The following is a 22,101-nucleotide window of genomic DNA, read 5'->3' as shown; positions in this document are numbered from 1 at the left end:
GTGAGGCAAGGGATACTTCCATGCCTGTTCTCCACACAGGGCTCTGCTGTTTGAGCTGCACCAGCAAGCCTGTTGCATCCAGAAATGATTAAAACTGGAACTTTTCCTGGGCAAATTCTGTAAGTTTGGTAGGGCATTGAATTAAGGAAGAGGAATGAGAGCATGCAGTGTGCTGGTCACTGAGTCTGCCTCACTGAGAACTGACAGACCTCACTGAGAACTCACAATGGCTTTGCAGGGAGGAACAACCACCATGTGAAACTCGGAAAAGTTGGGATTTTGCTGTCTGTTTTTTCCCAAAGCCCTATACCAACCTTCTGATGACAATCAGAAAGCTGTTGCTTTATCTGCACTTTAAGCTTCAGCTTGTAAATAACAAAATCTCTGTGATCAGAATGATTTTAGATACAATGAAGCCAAAAAAATGCTAATTTTTCTGCTCTCCACCTATGCAAATGGAATGATGGGTGTGTAATAGAGCAATAAACCACAGTGCCTTTGTGGGTGCAAACTGTTAGCCTGAGGTTCCCTGCAAGACAGAAGAACAAAGGCCACTTCACTTTCATCAGCCACTTGAGCAGTACAGACCCCCCACCACCCTCCCCAAGTGAAAGGCTTCAGTGGTGTCTTTATTGCCAGGAGAAAATGAAAATTATATGCAAAATATAGACAAGAAAATTCGTATCTCTGCGTTTGAGTGCTGTGCTGGGTATGACATCACTGGGAGCCAATCAGCAAACTCCCTTTGTGTCTGGCTTTCTAATAAAAGCCACTTCATCAGAGTAATTTGCAGTAATAATTTATTCACCTTCTAGGAACGGCACCACCTGACTCCCTGAGCAGCCAGGGAGAATGAATGAGCAAAGGTCCCAGATGTGGCTGTGCCCTGGGTGGGCACAGCTCCAGCTCTGCCTTGATAAGAGTTGCCTTCAAGTTGCAGATAATAGAAGTGATCATGTGTGTTCATTAATTACCCCATGGCTGAGTACCCCTAAAGCTGCTCAGTGCTGCAGGTGCCCAGAGCAGGGGCTGGTTCCTAGCAGGAAAAGCAGCTCTGGGGTTGCAAGTGTTGCACTGGGGCTACATAACAGGGCTCTGCAATCCTGGGCAGGGTGGGAGGGTTCCCCTTGCTCTGCAGGGGAGACAAGGGGCTGCTTTGCATGGAGACAGGGAAGAATTTGGCCTTTTGAATTTGGGGTTTGCCTGGGTGAGGGGCAGGGAAGCCTGTGCTGGAGGCACAGAGAGAAACTGAGGCAGTACAGCACTGTGTGCAGTTCAGATGCCTGGTGCTGTGCAGGGGAGGGTCCAGACACAGGGAATGTCGTGGATATGGCTTCTGGCAGTTGTGTCACTCAGTGCAGCTCACAGGAACCTTCTTTGCAGGCTGGGATAGCTCAGAGCACCTTGGTGGCATCCAGCCTTGCAGGCAATGAGTAATAGCTCTGTGAACAAGGACAGACCCCACTAAAAAGAGCAGCAGTCTGTGGGATCTCTCCCTGAATCCCAAGAAAATGTTGCTTCAAGCAGCACTCCAGGGCTGAGTAATCTGGTTGTGCAGGAGACGTGTGGGCTGCTTGTCCCACGTGTCTCTAGTAGGAGCTTCACTGTGCCAGTATGTTGTGTGGGAGGCTCTTCCAGAGCTGTGTGTAATTGCTACATTGGATGTATATTCTGGTGGTGTAAACTCCCCTAATCAGATTCTGCATACACAATGCTGGATTTGGAAACAGAGCACAGAGTACTGAACAGAGACCAACCCATGAAGACAACCAAAACAAGAGATCACTTCTTCCCTGAATGATTCATTCTGTTTTACAGAGAGCAAAAGCAACAGAGCAGATGTCCTGAGCTGGCCCGAGGAAGCCCAGGCAGACACACCAATACAACCATCAGCACACAGGTAATGGAGATCTCAGCTGTAGATGCAGCCAGGCAAAAACTCATCAGTTGTTTGGTGGCAGAGTGAAGGGGTCTTCATTTTCATTGTGTGCAACAGCAGCCCTCCTCTCTGGCTGAGTTGTCAGCATTGTCTCTATGCAGCCTTTGGAGATTTTGAAAGAAAAAAAAAAAGCAAGTAATTCAACCAGTGGAGTTAATTTGCTCTGTAAATCTTGCTGTCAGTGCATCCAAGCAGGCTTTGTGTCAGAGGTTTCTCTGGTAGTTCCCTTGCCCATGTGTGCATTGATCCTGGAGAGCAGGACAGGTCCTGGTGATGAATAACCCACCTCTCAGCTCTTCCCTAGGGAAGTGTTCAGCCAGCAGTCCATACTGTGCTCATGGAGTTCATTATGGGTCACCTTGGAGGAGCTGCTTGAGGAGGTACAACCTTGTTAGAGCTTCTTGGGAGACTCCCAAAGATCAGATCCCGTGCCTGTATGGCTGTTGGTGTTCTGGGAAGTACGAGAAACCACAAGCAGTGTAAAGGAGGATTAAGGGTGAAGATGTGCTCCCCTGGAATTCCCAGATAAATCTAGGTATGCTCTACTTGGATATGTTATTTTCTATGTGATAACAAGCCTGAGGGGCCCTAAATGTCTTCAGTAAGTGTGGGAGGTGCATTGCCCCTTTCTGAATCCAGGCTTTCCAGGTTTACCATTCCAGTCTCTCACTGGGGTTGAGATGTTTCCTTGGGTGCCTTCAGGACCACCTGTAGCAACCAGAAGACCCTGGCTGCAGTCCCCTGTGGGTGCCACAGGCTGGCAGTGAGGGGTGGCCCTGCCAATGATCCCTGGGACAGCCTCCCCACAGCCCTGACTGTGCTGTGGCACCCACTCATGCTCATTTGATGACTCCAGGGACTTTGAACACTGGAGGTGCCATTCCAGTTGCAAGCAAGCCCTGGTCCCTACTTCCATACTGTAATGCAACACTGGGGAGCTTTGGGAAGTGTTCTCCTGTTTGGTTTTCACCCATTTACTTGGTTAGGTTGAAGCACAGGAGAGATGACTGGGGAGGGGGAGGCGGTGCTGTCCCCAGTCTGTCTGTAGGACCCTTTTAAGCCTTGTTTATTGATTTACTTTGAAACTACATCCTTGGCTCAAATGAGTGCAGAGGTGGCAGAACTCCAGAGTAGAAGAGTTTATAACATATTTTCTAGGAATTGCATGTCATATCTGAAGGGAAAATGGAAGGGTAACATAAACACACACAAAGCCTGAGGATATAATGTCTATTACTGTGTGGAGACAGTGGTCTCAGAGCCTGGAGTGATCTGATGAAGTCTGGTAGTGGAAATTTGGGCTAAGCTGTGCTTTGCAGACTGGATTCTTTTATAAATGAAGCTGTGTAAAAGAAATCCTGGATTGCTGGGTCAGGTAAACAGGAAAGCAGGCAGCCTGCAGAGACCAGGCCACTTTGTCCTGACTGACTGCATTTCATGGAATCTGGCTTTTGGATAACCTCTGCCAGTTACCCTGGCACCAGCTCACTGAACTTTGCCTCTGGGGCTTGCACCAGCCAGAGATGTTAAGGCTCCTCACCCGATCACAGCACCACATCAGGTCTGTATAATGTCTCGCTTCCATCAGGGAGTGTGTACTTCAAACCTGAAAGCGGTTTGCCTTTGTCGTGAACACGCAGACAGAAAGAAACATAATGCTTGGAGTGTTTAAGTGCCTCACCCTCTTTTCTTCCCTGACTTGGTCAGGCATTTCCAGGTTTTAAGACTGACTCATTTTTAGCCTCAGATTAGGCAGCAGCAAAATTTCTTAAACCTGGCTTAACTGCCAGAATAGGCCCTTTAATGCAGCCCTTTTGTCCTTGGACCATTGTCCCAGTGGTCCGTTCCCAGCCCCCCTTCCCCTAGCTCTGCCTGGGGCTTGCTGGACTTGCTAAGAGCCTCTCTGCAGCTAGAAATGGATCTGCTTTTTTTCAGGCTCTCTTTGTTGTCTTGAGCTCTCAGGGTGGCTGCCTAACACCTGCAACACTCCCACATCCCTGTGTAAATTGCCTGCATCCCTCGCTGATAAATGAGAGGCCATTGCCAGCAACAAGGTAACCTGGCATTCCCTTCGAGCTGCCTTTTGCTTCCCAGCCAGCTCCAGGTGAGTGGGTGAGCTCAGCCCTGGCATGTGCCCAGCTGGCTCTGTAACCTGGGGTCAATTGAGCCTTTCAGGATCCCACTGCTCCTGCCCCTGCAATCACAGACACGAGCTCTGGCTCTTCCAGCGCCTGGGAAGCAGCTGAATAATGCTGGGTAGGCTCAGCTTCCCACACAACTCCCTGCCAGCTGCAGCTGTGGGCTTGTCTTTTCCAATCTATGGCTGCCACTAGCACACTGACATCACAGTTTGCTTTCTCTTTGGGTCTGGTAGTGACAAATCTACCTGTTGGTGGAGGGGGAGGTTTCTTATTCCCCTCTGCCCAAGGAGGACATTGTTCCCTCTGCCTTGATGGATCTGGGGCTGTGCCTGCCCTGCTTGACAATCCTCAGGTACTGTCAGCTACTTCACCTGCTCCATCCTTGGCTATTTGCCCAGCTTTTCTCTATTCCTGCTCCGTGTTCCCTCTCAGGGTGACCTTATTTACAAATTTTGCATATTTAATGTCCTGCTGATGACTCAGAGAGTGATCACTTTCCTTCTAAACCATTCTGCACTGTCCAAATTAATTCACATTCTGCTTTCTGACAGCCCTTCCTGGACACCTACCTCCTGGGTTCAGCTCAGGAGTTTTAAATCTCCTCATACTTGCTCTTCCCTGCTCCTTTCTTGATTCTCTTTCTCACCATCCACTCGCCCCCTCCATTCTCTTTGACTTGACCTTTCTCTAAATACCCATATCTGGGCTCTGCTGAAAGCTGGATGGTTCTGCCCAAAGGTTATCTCTGAAATCCAACTCGTCCTCCCTGTGCACCCAGCTGAAATCCCTTTGGAATGCCCAGTTTTTCGAAGCAATCAGATTTCTGCCACACTTATCAGTGCTGTGCAGAGTCCCACACACCTTATCATTGGGATTTTCCTGGGAGCCTCTGGCAGTGCAGTGTTAAAGGGTTGTGTGACTGACTGAGTCTCACCCAACCTGTCACCATCTCCCTCACACTCCCTGTGAAGTGCCTGTGCGTTCTGCAGGCAGCCTGTCCTCCTGGCCCTATTCCATCCAACCATCAGCTGGATTTTCCAGTGCAGATATGCCGAGTTTTCCTGCCAGCCATGCCAGTTCCCATCTGCCACCACGTGTTTCTCCCAGGTTATTCCCTCTGCAGCAGAGGAGCAACCTGGAACCACTGACAAAGCCTTTTTTCCTTCCTCTGGATCCCTGCTAGAATCTACTGGGCTGCACTGGCTGCCCACAGCTACTGCTACTCAGTGTCTGCCTTCATGTTCTCCTTTGCCTGTGTATGGTCTCTTTGTGTCCCCTAAATGTGTCCTTGGGATATGGGCACACTTCTGAGTGTGGGACTGTCCCTCTCTGCCATCAGCAAGATGAGACCATCATACAGCCCATAATGAGGGAGGAAAATGTAATCATGGGAGCCTAAATGATGAAGTCAGGTCATTTTGGTTTCTGAGAGCAGCAAACACCAGGCTGGTTTCAGGGCTTGCAAATATCTCGATTCCCAGGCCTATTGTCGTGGTGTTGCCTCTGTCAAACACAGCGACTCTGGCTCTCCTCCCACAGATTATCTGGGCATGCAAATGACCTCAGACAGATACACTGTCATTTTCTCATGCTGTGATTTTCCTTACACCCCCCTGCGGGACGTGACAATAAAATTACCCCTCTTGTTCCTTTCCCACAGACGATCTTGCAGCGTGTCAGTCAGCGTCACGTGAGCAGTCCCCATCCATTGCTCCTGGGACCCGGGGGGTGATTTGGAAAGGATCTGCTGGGCTGTCACTCACTTCCATCTGCCTTCAGGAGAAGGATTCTGGGTTCCATGCTGTTTCCTCTTGTGCCTGCGTGGCTCTTTGATCACAATTGGCTTCTCAGGCCTTCAGAATCACAGCTGCCCTGTAAGGTTTGCCCGTAATCCTGCTGACATATTGTTCCCTGGCAAGCCCTGGACTTTGCTTGCTCCCAATTTGGGATTAACTGCTATTTCTGATGATTCTGCTGTTGCCACAGATGTCCAATTTCTTACCTGGATTTAAGAGCTCTTTGGGTCTAAAGTACTCCTGACCTTCTCTGTTGCTGTCATCTGATCACCCACATTTTTACTTCAAGATTTCATTATTGAATCCATTTCTCTCTCATTTTTGTCCCTGCTGACCCTTGTGCACAACACACAACCAGACCTGCACCAGGAGTTTGTGTGGAGAGCCTGCATGAGCCTGTAGCACTCACCAGCACTTCCCAGCGAAGTTCCTGTCTGGAAAACAAAAGCAACAGAGCTCTGACATGACAGCAAGATCTATATCAGATAAACCCATGTCCTTTCTCATCTTCCTCCCCAAAAGACTTCAGACATGCACTGAAGTTTACACTCCTGGAGCTGAGTTTGAGCTGGTCAAGCCAGGATCAGAAATGCTTGCAGGCAGGAAGGTTTTTACTCAAATGTTTCTCTTCTTCCCACTTACTGCAGTGTGTGCTTCCAGGAGCAGAGTTGGTTGCCAGCTGCAAGCCAATGGCCATGTGATTCTTTCCAGGGTAGAGCTTGTGGTGATGTCCCCTTGGTAATGCAGCTGCTCCAGTAATCTTCATCTCTATGAGAACTGTCGTGCAAGTGATGGGGATAGTGAGTGGTTGTGGATGGCTGTTACTGAGCATGTCAGTGTGTTTTGTGGATATGAGCTGTAAAAATCATAGAATCAGAGAATCACAGCCTGGTTTGGGCTGGAAGGGACCTTAAAGCTCATCCAGTCTCACCCCCTGGCACAGGCAGGGATATCTTCTACTCTCCCAAGGTGCTCCAAGCTCCATTCACCCTCACCTTGGATGATGTCAGGGATGCAGGGGCAGCCACAGCTGCTCTGGGAACCCTGTGCCAGGGCCTCCCCACCCTCACAGCCAGAAATTCCTTCCCAATATCCCATCCATCCCTGCCCTCTGGCAGTGGGAGCCATTCCCTGTGTCCTGTCCCTCCATCCCTTGTCTCCAGTCCCTCTCCAGCTCTCCTGGAGCCCCTTCAGGCCCTGGCAGGGGCGCTGAGCTCTCCCTGGAGCCTTCTCTTCTCCAGGTGAGCACCCCCAGCTCTGCCAGCCTGGCTCCAGAGCAGAGGGACTCCACCCTCAGAGCATCTCTGTGGCCTCCTCTGGGCTCTGTCCAGCAGCTCCACGTCCTCTGTGTGCTGGGCCCCAGGGCTGAGGCAGCTCTGCAGGTGGGGTGGGTCCCCTCCCTTGACTTGCTGGTGCAAAGCTCCACTGTGCAGAGGCATGTCTAGATCAGGTAACTTTTTAGAGGCCTGAAAGGTCTGAGCATCCAAGGATACCCTCTGGAGAGTGGGAAGGGAGCACAGCCCATGAAGAAGAAAGACAGATTGTCCAGAGCTTAGAGGAGGAGTGTCAGGAGTGGAAAAGGCTCCCTGGGCATAGGACACACTCTCTTTGAACCACCTGCCCCAGAGAAGGGATTGGGTAGGTAAATTTTCCCACCTGGGTGTTCGGAGCCCATGTAAATGCTGGAGCTCAGGGTTCCACTCCCTTCCCACATCTCCTGTGTCTGGCAGAGAGGGAAAAGCACTGAGGGAGGAATACCCCAAGCTTGCCCTGAAAGCAGGGACTAAATCAGACTGCAGTAATAAATTGCTTCAATTTTTCTGTAATATTTTTTATATTTGATAATATCAGGAGTGACCTCCTGGTCAGATGTTTCAGGAAATTTAATGACCATCTGTGAGAGGGAACCTTGGCTTCACCTTCCATCTTCCAGGCTTGCAAAAGCTGCCAGCTCATCACTGGCATGTGCAGCAGCACTGATGTTACCTGGGGGTTAGCAAGGGAAAGTTTCCCTAGGTCCTTCCTCTCCTGCCTGAATTCTGGGAAAACAGGGTTCATTAATCCCTGTTTGTACAGTCAGAAAATGCCCTTATTCCCTTCAATTATAATCCCAAACTGAAAAAATAATTGTGGCAGGTATTAAATTAGGCAGGTTTTGCTTGACTAAATATTTACCATTTGGGAGCCTAATCTATTCACTTAATAATCTAACCCTTTTTTATTTTTTATTATTGGTTTGAAAAAAAATTATAATGCCTGTTCCATTAGGAGCTGCTGCTGGCTTAAGAGGATTTCACTCCCATTTTATGGTTTGGATGAAAGAAAATTTATTCTTGCAACAGATTTAATGATTCTTAGCTAACATTGTCTTCCCAGCTACAGTTGGACTGTAATAAAAAGCCCTTTAGCTTTTGTTAGACTTGCACATTCTTTGCTGCCAATAATGATTAATCTTTCCCCCTACAAGACCATCTTATTACTTGGGTTTGACTTAGGAGCTGCCATTCCCTCCGGAGCTTGGTCAGGGCTTTCTCCCAGCACAGCTCTGGAGCTGCACAGGTGTGACCTCAGTGCCTCCCTTGGCAGTCTGTCTTTGCCCCCTAATTGCTGGTCTGTGGCACTCCTCCACACAGCAGAGCTATCTTGGGGATGACAGGGAATTAATTGCAGGAATTCCTGAATACTTCCCTGCATGGAAGGGCCCTCGGCATGCCAGTGGGAAGGGTTGTCTAGAAATAGGGGTGAAGAGATGCAGGAGTGGGGGGCAACTCCCACTGCTCCCTGACCTTGGGCAAACATGGGGAGCACAGATCTCACCCCAAACCAGGCCACTGCCTCCTCCCAGCTCTGCTTTTCCCTTTCCCACAGCTCCCAGGACCACAGACAATATCCCAGCCATACTCTAAATCAATGGGGAGAGATGGGGATGCTCCAGGAAGGCACAGGAGGAGAGTGTAGGGCTGCTCTAGGTGGATGTCTGGGACAGCATTCCAGCAAATGATTTTGGGACATTGCATGATCTGTGAGTCTGGAGCTTCATGCTGAGAAAATGTGTGGGTTAGTTCCTGGCCATTTTGTCTGTGTTTTAAAGGTTTGTAATAATGAAAACCCCTGAGAAGAAGAAGAGATGATCCCTTTGCCATTAGCAAGACACAGTTGCTGACCAGCCTGTCACACCATGCTATGCTGTCCCTCTGCCTTTGCCTGTGGGATTTTTGGGCAAGGTGCTCACACTGGAGATGTTGCATGAAGGAATCTTTTCAACCTGGCTGTGCTGGTTGTATGAAGAGAAGTGACCCTCAGAATTAAAAGAGAAGTGGGAAAGGCTGCTCAGTCACTCAAAAGTCCTAACACCTATTCCAAACTGTGCCTACCCACCTCCACAGGGGGTTTCTGAAGGCTTAGGGAGCACTGGGGTATCCCTGCAGGTCACTGCTCCTCTGCAATCTGAAGGTGCTTTGTCACTGTGCCTGAGCCACGTGGGGTCAAGCAAAAATATCCACAAAATTCAGGGAAAACTCAGCAAGTCATTTTGAGCCAAGGAAACACATCCAGCACTCTTATGGGATTACAGCTCCAGTCCTTTCTGACTTAGTTTAAAACAAAATTGCTCAAGTTTTCATTTTGAGGAGCCACTTCATTCAGAAATGTAGCTGGCTGATGCCTTTAGAGCTGCAGAAAAGCTTCTGAAACCAAAACCAAAGAAATTTTCTTTGGGGTTGGCTGTGAAAAATGTTTTTGGATTTCAATTTACTTCAACAAAGGAACTTGATGGTCTTTTGTAATGGCTTAGTCTGACGAAGTTTGGATATTTTTTCCTCTGTTGTTTTTCTTTTAGCTCAGTCCTTGAAAGGTCCTGCCGATGTCGCTGACATTCCAGCTGGCTGAGATGTTTGGCTCTGCTGGGAGACCCCTCCATCCTCTTCCTGGTCAGGAAAGGGACACAACTGGGCCCTGGAAGACTGACTGGGTGGAGGGTGAAGGTGCTGAGAGTGGAGCTGTTCTGCATTTGAGAGTAAATGTGGATGAACATCCCTTATCCCTTGCTGATGGAGCACTGTGGTGTCCCTGCCTGCCCTTCATATCAAATGGGTGAGTTTGACCACTTACTTTGTTTTAAAAATCTTTGTACCTGTATTCATAGAATCACAGACTGGTTTTGGTTGGAAGGGACCTTAAAAATCATCTCATTCCACCTCCTGCTGTGGGCAGGAACGCTTTCCACTATCCCAGGTTTGTCCAAGCCCTGTCCAGCCCAGCCTTAGACACTTCCAGGGATGGGGCAGCCACAGCTTCTCTGGGTGTTTGCCCACTTTCTTTCTTTCTTTTTTTTTTTTTTTTCAGTCATTTTACCTGTGTTTCTTTCCAACCAGCAGGTCAGGGGTTGCCATATCATGTGTAGGGAGGATGTTTTCTCTGTCCTTGCTGCTCCAGCTGGCTGCCCATTCCCCTGCCCCTCTGGGACTATTTCTGGGCTCACAGCACTTCTCACCTTCCTTGAGTGGAGGCTGTGTTTTCTCACTTCCTGCTCAAGTAACAAAACCAACCTTCCAGTGTGAAGGGGACTGATCCAGGGTGTTTGAGGTTTAACTCTTCCATGTCTCCCTCAGAGCCTTTCTTGCCCGTGGCAGCCCCCAGGGCTTGGGCAGTCACGCTGTGTCACCGGCCAGCGTTGTGCTGGTCAGCTGGGTCACGGGTGTTCCAGCACTGCCCTGAGCACAGGCACTTCAAAGAACTTTCCATGGACAGGAAACAGGGAGATTAGAGGCACGCTCTTTTATTTTATGCCAGCACTTTGCAGTGGTCTTGCTGGTATTCCTGAGGCCCCATGTTTAGCCATGAGCTAGAGGCACCACACACATTTCTGAGGGATGAGAGTCACAAAGCTCCTCACACAGCCCAAGAGCCATGTGGCTCCAAGTGAGCTTCAGGGCTGGCTGGGATGCTTCCTCTGGCAGCAGGGAACAGCTCAGCCTGACCATCACAAGCACTGCTCAGAGCCTGAGGATGGCTGTTCCCTGTCACCTTGCACCCCAGGGACAGACCACTGTCCTCAGAGTGTGCTCTGGGAGGCAGTGCTGAGGTAGCCAGAGCTCCTGACTCCTGGGGGAGTGGGTGGTGCTGGGGTTTTGGTTCCTCTTCTTTTCTCTCATGCTTTGCACCCTTTCCAGATGTGCATCAGCTCCATTCCCTCCCACAGCAGTGGAGCAAACAGGAGTGGAGTTCTTCCCACTGGGAAATGCAGCTGCTGTTCCTCCATGCTTTCTCCCCAGCAAAGTAAACAGTTTACAGAGGACTTTGTAAACAGCAGATTTGTTTGGGATATTGTCTGCATTCCCCTTGCCTTTGTGTTCCGTTATTCAGCAGCACAGGGAGGGCTGACCTGCCATCTGTAGGACTGGGCTAGAGGGGACAACCAAGAGGAAGGAGTTGTGTGCACTCCTGCATTCCCTGTGGGCCTGGTGGATTGAAGGAACCATACACAAACACTGTGGCTGCAGGGAAATGTTTCTGCACCCAGAAGGGAGAGAAGCTAGCATGGGATGCCTTTGCAGGACGTGGTTGCATGGGAGAGCAGAGTAAGCAGAAAGCCCTAGGGCACTGGGAGAGATCAGACACCTTCAAAGGCAGGAGCTTCATCCCAGAAAAACACTGTCTCAGAAAGTTGCTGACTCCCTTGGAAAGCTGATTGTCCACCTAGGGAAGGGAGGCTGTTAAATCAGTTCGGTGGGAGTAATATCTGTGCTCCCTTCAGAGCTCTTCATGCAGGGATCCAGCCTGTGCTCACCTTCCCTCTTAACCCTTGGAAAGGAGCAGAGGAGGGAGAGGGCAATTTCCACCTGAGCTTCTGCACCTGACACAGCAGCTTTGTCAAATTTCCCTCCCAGAAAACTTCCCTAATAGAAAACCATTAAACCTGAGGTGCACACACAGCAGAGAGCAGTCTCAGGAGGGGGTGAGGGGAGCCTCCAGTAGAGGCTGACGTGTCAAAAAGAGGGTCAGGGCTTGGGAGAGTAGCAAACAAAGGTTCAGAAGCAGTCAGGGAATGTTCCTCAAGCCCCAGATGTTTAGTGCAGCTGTGGGTGAGCTCAGTCTTCCTTCTTCTCATGAAACAACAGACCCTGTAGAGGAGGGAGCAAAGCCTAAATATTTCAGTACACTTATTGTCTGTTGGGTTTTTTTAATTCTGTCTTGTAAGTCTGAGCAGCTTAAATCTGTGACAGGCCCTTGAGAAATTGCCTCTGTACTCCACCATTCCCTGAGGACAAGAGGGATAACTGTCACAGGCTGGGCACTCAGGAGCTGACAGCAGATTGTTTGGCTCTTTGTTTTCCCCTATTCCCTGCCAACCACAAGTTTGAGGCTTGAATTTAAACATCCTGGAGAGAAAGGACAAGATCCCCAAATGACAGCTCCAGTTTGTTGCCGGGGAGTCTTGCATCCAGGAGACACAAACAGCTCCACAAGGCCAAACACAGGGAGAAGCAATCTGACCCTATTATCCACAGCATGGGCTTCCCAAGTATGTAGCTGCTGGATGCAGTTCTGAATGGTCTCCACCTCCTCTGTTTGTGTGACCATGTGAGGGGCTGGTGACCTGCTCTGGCTGTGTCCGTGTGGGCACATTATTAGGAGGAAAAGGCCAGCAAGTTTCCCCTGCTTTCCTCAGAGGCATGGATGTATGGCACTGACCCAGCCTGGACCAGGAGCAATTGTGAGGGCTTCATTCTGGATGTCTCCTCAGGGTCCTTTAAATACCACATAAAAACCCTGTTTGCCTTTGGGGGATGTGGATAGTTGAGTGTTGTCCAGCAGAATCCTGTTGATTTTCTGGTGAGCTCTAACTGTAAATATTTGAACAAAAATCATCTTGTGTTAACCTTAGAGAAATTTAATCTCTCTGTACATAGTGAAATCTGGCTTGAGTCACATGTGGAAGTCAGAGTGGTAGTTTCATCCCCAGTGGATGTTCTCCACATTGGCACAGAAACCAGCGTGCTGCCCATCATGGATGGCACCTTGCTCATCAAGAAGGGCTGAAAGGACAGCTGGAATTTCTGGGCAGCATGATGATGCATTAGTAGAGATCGATAAGGTCCTGAACAGGAAAGCAGGAGGGCTCCATGTTGTGTGGGGTGACTGAGGTGGCTGGTAGAAGGCTCAGGCCTGTCAGGATTGTTGATAGTTCCCAAATCTGTTTCCTTGCAGGGTCTAGATTTAGTGTGTGGCATGGAACCAGTTTTGCTATCAAGCTCAAAGCTCAAGCAGATTTTCAGCTCTTTAGATAAAACTCCCTCTGTTCAGCTCAGCTCACTGATGGGCAGTGTGCCCTCCTGCGGGGGGACAGTAGATGTTACAGGAAGGACTCAGTGCCCTCCTTTCTTTTCTTGGACACACACCTTTGTCACAGTATAGAGGAGACAGGAAGCTCCCTGGGAACCTCTGCCTTCACCTCCTGTCTGGCTAATTTATCCCTGGAACTCTGCTGCAGCCTGGGATAGCAACACCAGACTCACAGAGGGCAGAGCTCAGTCCGAGGGAAGGAAGAAGAGTACAAATTACCAAGGAGAGGCTAAGCAAATGTGTGGGTGGAGTGGGACAGCAGCAGTACCAAAGCAGAAGTGGGAAAAGTGGGAAGAACTGTCTGTCCATGGGGAGCTGATGGGCATGAGGAGAGAGCTCCCACAGCCCTGCAGACTGATGGACTCGGAGGGCACTGGCAATGCTTCAAGCATTGATGTTCCAGCTGATGAGGAGCTGACAGCTGCCCCTGCAGCCCTCGGGTGCCTTGAAATCCCATCTTCCTTGACATTCAGTTAAATCCCTTGGGTGGAAACATCTGGAAGTTCTCAGCATTCTCTCCAAACACTGCTCAAGACACCCAGGCAGGCAGGTCTGTTCCTTCTGTACCCATCCAAAGGGAGTGAGTACAGGGCTGAGTTGTGTCTGGGATCCCATAGGGAAGGGAGATATCCTTACGTGGTCCAGCTCAGCTCCATTCCCTGTTTCAGGCTTTGGTTTGGCCGTAGCTGCTCCATGTGAGGGTTGGGAGCTCATGTGCAGGCAGGAGCTCCAGCAGGCTCTGGCAATTCCCATTTAGAGTTGACCTTTTGCTGGATATTAAAGCCTTGCTGTGGCTCAGTGAGATGAACACTGCAGCAAACACAATTCCTCAAGATGAAATATCTCTCCAGAGGGTAATTCCAGGCTCATTTGAGGGTTGTTGGATTTTTTTTTTCCTTTTCCAGCTGAATCATTTATTCCTGGTGTCAGGAAGGTGCAGAATGACTTTCCCCACTGGCTTTCAGAGCTTCATTGATTCTTCAACTCCCACTCCTGCAAATCTGCTGGAACAGCAGCCCTTTGCCTCTCCAATTCTCCCAGGAGGGGAATGGGGAAGGGAGGGTCTCAGAACTGAAGGAGCTCTTCAGGGAACCCATTCACAATCTGGGGGAGATGCCATCATATTTATGCCATCAAGCTCTGTAATCCAGAGGCAGGGTATTTATATGTAGTTTTTTTGTCTTAAAAGCCTTCTCAGCACTCTGCTGTCTGCGTGGTGAAGGGATACATTTCACTGAGGTTATACAGGGCACTGTGGACCTTTGGTGCTTCCTGCTTTGTGGTTCACTGTTGCAACTGAGCTCTGCTTAGGATGGGTTTGAATCCCTTCAGCAAAGGAAGGCAGTGTGATCCCAAAATGTGTGTAGCACACAAATCCAATCAGTGCCTGGCTGCCAGGCAGCAGTGACTGAAGCCAGGCCTCTGCCTGTCATCATCAATCCATTTGCAGCCCTGACTCCGAGTTCACACCTTGTGCTCTCTGGTGCAGCTCCCTTCTCTGCACAACTGGGAGGCTGGGAGAGGCTCCTCTTCCAGTTGGGGGCGGGGAGATGGGAGAATGAGAGGCAGTGGAGTGAGACCTGGAGGAAAGAGGGTGCCAGAACCCAACCTGAGGGGGGCCATCACATCACTCTGGGGTCGGGTGTGTGGACAGGAGTGGCCTGTGGCCACCAGGCACTGTGGCGTGGTGCTCAGGGAGCCAAGTGGGTGTCAAGGGCAGGGTCCTGCTTGACCCCTCTCCAGAAAGAGAAACAAATAGAGCAGGACTTGCTGCCACATGGAGCCCAGCCTTTCCTCAGGGCTGAATGGATCCCTGTGTCCAGTAAAGTTTGTCAGCCTGCGCTGGCTGCTGAGCCCAGAGCTTTGATTTAAGGAATCTGAACCAAGCCCATTAGCACTTACATGATTCTCCAGCCAAGCAGTTGTAAATGTTTCTATTTGTTCTGCACTTGGCCTGGTTCCTCCTGTTTATTATCCTAAATGTGCCCAGGACATGACCCTGCTCCCTTTCTCCAGCACTCCCTCCAATTCCATTTATTTTCCACTGCTTCCCATGAAGCCCTGTAATATAAGTACCATTCAAAGGACAGAAAAATGGAGGGAGGTGGATGTTTATGGAGGTGCTGTGCCCTCCTTGGGGTCAGGCAGTGGCACCAGTGTCAGTAGGAAGTGCAGAGGATGCTGCCAGGGAGTGGGGGATGGAAAATGATGGTGGAAGCTCAGAGCTGGCAGACATTTAAGTCACTCTTTATTGCTGCGCAGGAACAAAAAGGATCAATATTTATTAGTTGCAGAAAGCATAATTTTGCATGAAAGGCATTGATCAGCATGTCAGCCCAGACAATGTCATTACATCTTGATGATTTGGTCAGCATCCCTCTAGGAATTAGAACACTGTTCCCCTAGACAGACAGCTGGGGGGTGAAGGAAGGATTCAGCATGATGCTGTGATCAGAGCAGGGCACAGCATGAGTGTTTGGTGTCACAGGATGGGCTCAGAGGCTCTGGTCCTCAGCCTCATTGTTCTGTGTGGTCAGTTTGTCACTGAGGTCTAAGGCCCACCAGGAGAGATTCCCTATTTCAGAGTCAGGGCCTAATATTTGAGTCCTCTTACCCAGTGAATTAAGCTGCCTTCAGTAAGGTGGAGATGTGTTGGAGAGGATCAGGTGGAAGTAGGAAGGTGAGGGTGGTGGAAGTTGTTGCAGGTTCACAGCTGGACACGGAGCCAAAGGGAAGAGGCTTCTGGAGCTGCACTGTGGGAGATGGCTGCTGCTCACATCTCTCCTTGTTGTGGGTCCAGCAGTTCAAATCTTGCCTTTTCCATCCCTGTGCTGGCCCCAGCAGAGACACAGGAGCACAAAGATGGGCCTGGAAGCAACAGGCCCTGTGGTTTTGCAGAACGCCTGAGTCAGGACTCTGGGTTCAGAATTCCCAGCAGTGCCATGGATTCCCTCAGGGCAAGCCACAAGCCAGCCACACACAGGCAATTGCAGAGCTTGGCTTCCACTTGGATACCAAAATAATCAGCTCCACAAAAACAGCCTGCTCCAGCCACTAGGAGCACAGTGTCTGCTCAGAAAAACCTGAAAAAGTCCTCATGGGAGCAAGGAATTCTTCCAGCCCCCAGCACTGTGCTGGATGTGAGCCAGGAAAACATGCCCCTGGCATGGTAAAAAGATCCTGATGGGTTCACAGGCTGGTTGTGAGTAAGTCTAGGTGTTTGTAGATAAAAGGTGTCATCGAGTGAAGATGAGTGGCTCTGTCTGGCTCTCTGAATGATGAATGAGGTGTTGTTCCATACAATCAGAAGGAACCTCTGTGTGAATCCTGAAATACAGTTTTGGAGACAGCTGTTCCTGCCTAACCTGACAGGCAGCCCTTTAGTCAGCAGGAGAGGCTGCTGAAGAGGTGGCACAATCAGGTTTAAAGTGCTTGCAACCCACCTGCATTGCAGCTGGTGCTGCTGGGATTTGTGGATCTGGTATCCCTGGCAGAGGAAGCAGGAGGCTGAGTGACCCCTCGAGCATGGGAGCTCCAAACTGCAGCCCATGAGGGTCCAGCATCACCGTGCTGCTCCCGAGAGTCTGGGGGTCTGTAATGGTGTAGGTGAGTCAGCAAGCCTGGGAGGGGGCTGAGGGATGTGTTCCATCCAGGAGCATTGGGAAGGAATGAGTTTTCAGCCCCACTTTTGCTTTGCTCTGGAATGCCCAGAGCAGGCAGCTTTGCCTCATGAAGTCTCAGTGAGAGAACCATTAATTTTGTATTAGGACATAAAAACTGAGCTGAACAGACCAACAGAACTTCCAGCACTGTATCACGTCTCCACCAGAAGCCAAGCTGGATGCCTTAAAGGAAGACATAAAAATCCCATAATGCCCATAATTGTGCAATATGACCCTGTGAGGGGAGATTCCCCCCTGACCCCAGCTGGCAGCAGCTCCTACCCCAGAGCAGGAGAGGCAGGAGCTGCTCTGATTGTCACTGGAGCTGGAGTCCCTGCAGATGCTGTTCTTGTGCACATAAATGTCCAATCCTGTGGTGAAACTCTTTAATTCTGGTTGCTTTAGTGCTTTTTTGATATCCTGGTGAGGAGCTAATAGTCTTGGATGACCTGCTGCAGGCTGCTCTTAGGAGAGCTGAATAGGAGCTTTGCCCCTTCCTGACACCAGTCCCTGCCCTTTCTTGAATTCTGGAATTAATGTAAAAGTATGCAAGGCCGAGTCAGATGGGGCTTGGAGCAAACTGGTCCGGTGAAAGGTGTCCCTACCCCTGGCAGGGGTGGAACTGGATGAGCTCTGAGGTCCCTTCCAAACCAGCCATTGTGGGGTTGTGTGATTAACTCTCCCTGTTAATTTGTGATTAACTCTCACCTGACCCTGCCGTGGTGGAGAGGAGCGGCACTGCCCATTGCCATAGCTCTATGGGCTTTTGGCTCAGGTGTTGCCCTACAAGCAGCCATGTACCAAAGGTAGGTTTCTTTGCCTATGGAGAATTTAGTGGACATTCCTTAGAGGGGATTGTGGGGCTATCTGGAGACTGGTTGATCTATGGCTGGGTGTAACCTCTACCTTTGGGTGATAGAAGCACTTTGTAGTCTGGCAGAGCCCTCTCAATCCTCTTCCTTGGACATCCCAGCCGAGCCGCTTGCTGTGAGTGCCAGGTGGAGCTGCTGGGATCTGAGCAGGTGCTGTGTGGCAAGAGGCTGGAGCTGCTGGAGACCAGGATGATGGCTCACGGTGAAGTTTGGGAGGAGAGCTTGACATGCCTTCGGTGAGAATTTTTTAAATTAGATTTTTGCTAATTAAGTAAAAACTTAGATTTTCACCCATGGAAAAAGACCAGCTCCCAAATAGCCACCTTTAGGATGAGATACCGATCCCAGAGACCGCCTCTTCCACTGGTCTGGCATCCCCAGTCCCCCATCCCTGGGCATGGGAGAAGCTAGGTCGAGGACTACCCAGGAAGGAGCAGCAAAGGTGTGTTTGCCTGCTGGCAGAACGGGAGAGGGGAATGAAGAAAGGAGAGCGGGTCTGGGCGTGCACAAGGGGAGGAGGTGACACCGCCTGGGATAATTGGACCATTAAATCTCACAAAGGCAGCGACACTTTCACAATGTGGCTCAGGGAAACAATCACTCTCCAGTAGCAATTGTAGCTATCTGCAACCATTTTTCTGCTGATCCACTGCTTAATCCCATTGTTCAGACTCCAGGTTAAATTGTCCTCAACCCACAGAGCAGAGGCCAGGTATGTTTGCAGAGATATGCAGGCGCAACTGAGGGCAAATTTTGTCTCAGAAATGCATTTGTAAATATCTCTCAAAAGTCTGCTCCTGTTCCTTCTGCCTCCTCTCTGCCAGCCCTTCCACTTCCAGAAATCTGCACATTGGAGGGAGCCATCCCAGTCCTCTGGTCAATCCCCCTTTATTCTGCCTGCTTCTCCTGAGTACAAAGAATGCCAGAGCTGCCTGATACAGTCACAAAATTGGCTTCAAATCCTTCTGGTTTGCAGAACTGCTTTAACTCTTTTATTTACTGTCGGTCTGGGGAGGAGGGATTTAATCCTTTAGCTGCATTCTCAGACTCTTCAGCTGTGGGAGCCCAGAGTGCCATTTTTGCAGTAACAAAAGTGGAATTTTGCATGCAGACACAGGGCCCCAGGAGATGGGATCTGAAGAACACCCTGTTTCTGAAGGCTTTGTAGTAAAGTTGTGGCTCTGGGTGTTTTGGGGCTCTCAAGGCTGATCCTGGATAATATCTGTATAGGTTCTTAATTCACCAGCTCTAATCCATGGAGCACATCAACTCCCCTCCTCCCCCCTGGATTGATGTTTGGATGGTAAAGTGCAGGCAGGAGGTTTGACCAAGGCTGCTCAGATCCCTGAGTTGGGTTTGTGGTGCTAGCTGTCCCTGGCCAGGGACAAAGCCCTGCTCCTGTGTTTGGTCACTGATCCTGTTCAGTTCTGGTGTGTTCAGGGAGTGACTGTGCTCATTGCTGGGGTGCTGGCACAAGTCTTGGGGCTAAAGCACTCAAGGTCAGGGATTAAAACTGAAAGCAGAGTTTTACCCACATCTTGGGTTTTTCAGCAGAAAACCCTTTCTCAGTCTCATGTCTGGCCAGGCAGGGGATTGCATAACACTGCAGATGTTCCAGCTGTGCTGCTGAATGCTGGGTGTTGCTTCTGTCTTGGCTTACTTTGGGCTTTGGTAGAAAGATGATTTTCAGGTGTTACCTGGCACAGTCACACAGGTGACAGCAGGACAGGAGTGTGACCCTCTGCCTGGCAGAAAAGGATTGGATTGGGACAGAAAGATTGTGGGACACAGTGCTGTGGGACATCGGGTTCAGGGCTGGGCATGAGGTGTGGCTGGAGCTCCTTGGGGAAGGTGAGCTGGAAAGTTCATGACTCCCAGTAATTTGTTCCCTTCCTGGGGCTGTCTGAGCTCCATTAAGATTATGCAGAGATCCTGGGATATATTTATTTTTCTCTTTTTACCCTTTGATGCCTCCTTCCTTACTGTGGGAGACTCCTGCAGCTCGAGGTTGCCTTTCTCTGCCTGGGCTGGCCAGGGCTCCCTTGGTGAGCAGGTATTAATGGCTGGGGAGGGCAGGACCTGTGATAACTCAGCCTGGCAGCCCCAGCAGCACCGAGCTGATGGAATGGTCTTTGGAGACCCAGAGAGCTTCAGTCAGCACTTCTGCCTGAAAGAGTTGTTGTGAAAGGGTGAAGGAAAGTCACCCCAGATCCCAGGATACAGGGTTCTTCCTTTGGGAGGGTGTGACTGGATTGCTACCAGCAGTGTGGTTTCATTTTAAAATTAATTTGAACAGAGAATTAGAGAATGGATTTTCCCTCTGCTAAGGATTTATACACATCCATCTCACCCAGCCCCTCCCACCCCTTCACTGAGCCCCAGGCAGAGTTTTGAGGGCTGGTTGTGGCTCAGTTTCCTGCAGCTTGAGCAAGGACTCGGCTCTGGTTTCCCCAAATTCAGACATGGGACTCTGTGGCCAAAGCACAGTCTGGAGCACGTTCTGTGGTGGCCCAGAGTGACTGCAGAAACCTCCTCCTGTGTTCTTCCAGTGGTGCTGATGTCATGGTACCATCCTGTTCCCTGCAGATGGTTTTCATCACCTTTCCATTAAGCCAAGCCAGCCTGTTAGCACAGCACATGTCCCAGGACCCAGATTTGTGAACCAGATCAGCTGTTCCTGCTGCAACACCCAATGGGTTGTTGCAAAATGCTTATTTCCTCATGTCCTGTCAGCCTGGAATTATTCCAGGACACCTTAGGGGTAGGAAGCACCTTTAGTTTCTGAGCAGGGTTGTCACTTAGCCCCTTTGCTCATATTTCATATTCCCTACACAGTGATGAGCTAACTCAGTGCTCAGGAGGGTCACCCCAGCACCTGTCCCCTACAAACTTGAGACACCTTGTCACCACCGTGCATGTGGAGGTGCCTCCTGATGTCCACTGTCCACTCTGGGGTGTTACAGGGATCCCAGTTCCCTGTGTCACTGCCTTACATCACCTGTGGCCCCAGCGCTGGTTCCCAGCTGGAAGGGGCTGGTGTGGGGCTGGCAGGATGGGAGCCAGCACTGGCATCTGGCTGGGCAAGGGAACCACTTCAGGCATCACACTGGCCTCAGCCCCAGTCAAATATTTCCTGTCACTGATCCTTACGAGTTTTGTGGCATCTCCAAATGAGGCACAGGGGATTACAGAGCAGCCAGCTTTCCTTTAAAGCTTGACCTTGGCATCAGGCTGGTAGCATGGCAAGGGAGAGAGATGAGTTAGCTGGCAGCCTGCCTGTGTGTGCCAAGGGGTCTTTAAAGCCTCAAAGGATGCATTAGTTTGATGTCAGAGGCTTTGTTTGTGGCATTCCCTGGCACAATCTTCCTCCCTCTGAGTGTGTGTACGTGTATTTCCTGCCTGCATCCCTGAGGCTCCCCCATTCTGTGTCCGAAGAGCTCAGCTAGGCAGCATGGACAGCTCCACTGAGACAGATGGAGATGGAGCCAGGCCTCTGTGGGGACAGCTGCATCCCTGACAGTCCCCTCTGGTCATGCACCTGTTAGGAGCTATACTTAGCATGGGAAAATTTTCCAGAAAAGACAAAGCAGGGCAGAAGTGGGGAGGCTTTCAGAAAGGCTGAGAATTTGGCCTCATTCTCCTCAGCAGGTCTCAAAGCTCCAAAATTGCCTCTCAGTAATAGCATCCAAAAATGCCAATCAGGTGAGAGCAGGCAGTGCTCTGAGGCCTGCTGGCACTGTCTGTGGACAGCCTGAGCAAGTGATGGCTTCATAACTCCTGGGTGGGATGCCAACGAGTGCCACGTGTTTGTCCTGAAAGCTCAGTGGTCCTGAGCACTCAGGAGCTGCCATGTGGGAGCTCTGGGGGATCCTGGAGCAGCCACATCTGGGGGTCATGGTGCAGACCCCTGTGTCCATCACAGCTCACCCAGGGCTGCTGCAGCTCCTCTCCCTGCTCCTGTCTGCCTGTGCTCCAGCCTGGCTGCCACACTCAGCCATCCATCCTCAGCCCTGGGCACTGCCAGCTGCCCATGGAGCTCAGGGTGGATGGATGGACGAGGAAACGTCCTGTTGGTGCTGGGCAGGGCTCTCTGTGAGGAGACAGGAAGAGCCCTAAGTTAGGTGCTCACAACCTCATCCCAAATTAATGTGCCTTGTCCCCCTTCTTGCAGCAGAGGCTCCCTGGGAGCCTGGCACAGGGCCAGCAGGTCCAGCTGGGTTTTAAGACCACATTTTCTTTGTGTTCTTTTCCTTTTGTAAGTGCTGCATTTTCAACACCCAAGTGTCCCGTTGGCACAGGAGGTGCCCAATGGCCATCTCTGCTGTGTCACGACTACAGCCTCTCTAT

The 22,101-nt window shown here is 50.4% G+C and overlaps 1 long non-coding RNA gene across 4 annotated transcripts in view; it reads left to right on the top strand.

Annotated features, from left to right (window-relative positions):
- The window catches only part of LOC115496629 (uncharacterized), a 100,758-nt gene that overhangs the window by 16,119 nt on the left and 62,538 nt on the right, over positions 1-22,101 (top strand). For all 4 annotated transcript variants that reach the window (XR_012057585.1, XR_012057587.1, XR_012057586.1 and 1 more), the window contains exons 2-3: positions 1,819-1,900; positions 9,715-9,968. This is a non-coding gene — a long non-coding RNA (uncharacterized lncRNA). The remainder of the gene's footprint in view (positions 1-1,818; positions 1,901-9,714; positions 9,969-22,101) is intronic.

This window comes from Taeniopygia guttata, chromosome 10 (genome assembly GCF_048771995.1).
Source record: "Taeniopygia guttata chromosome 10, bTaeGut7.mat, whole genome shotgun sequence".
Lineage (NCBI taxonomy): Eukaryota > Metazoa > Chordata > Aves > Passeriformes > Estrildidae > Taeniopygia > Taeniopygia guttata.
Note: the sequence above shows the minus strand (reverse complement) of the source record. Positions and strands in the feature narration are given on the sequence as shown.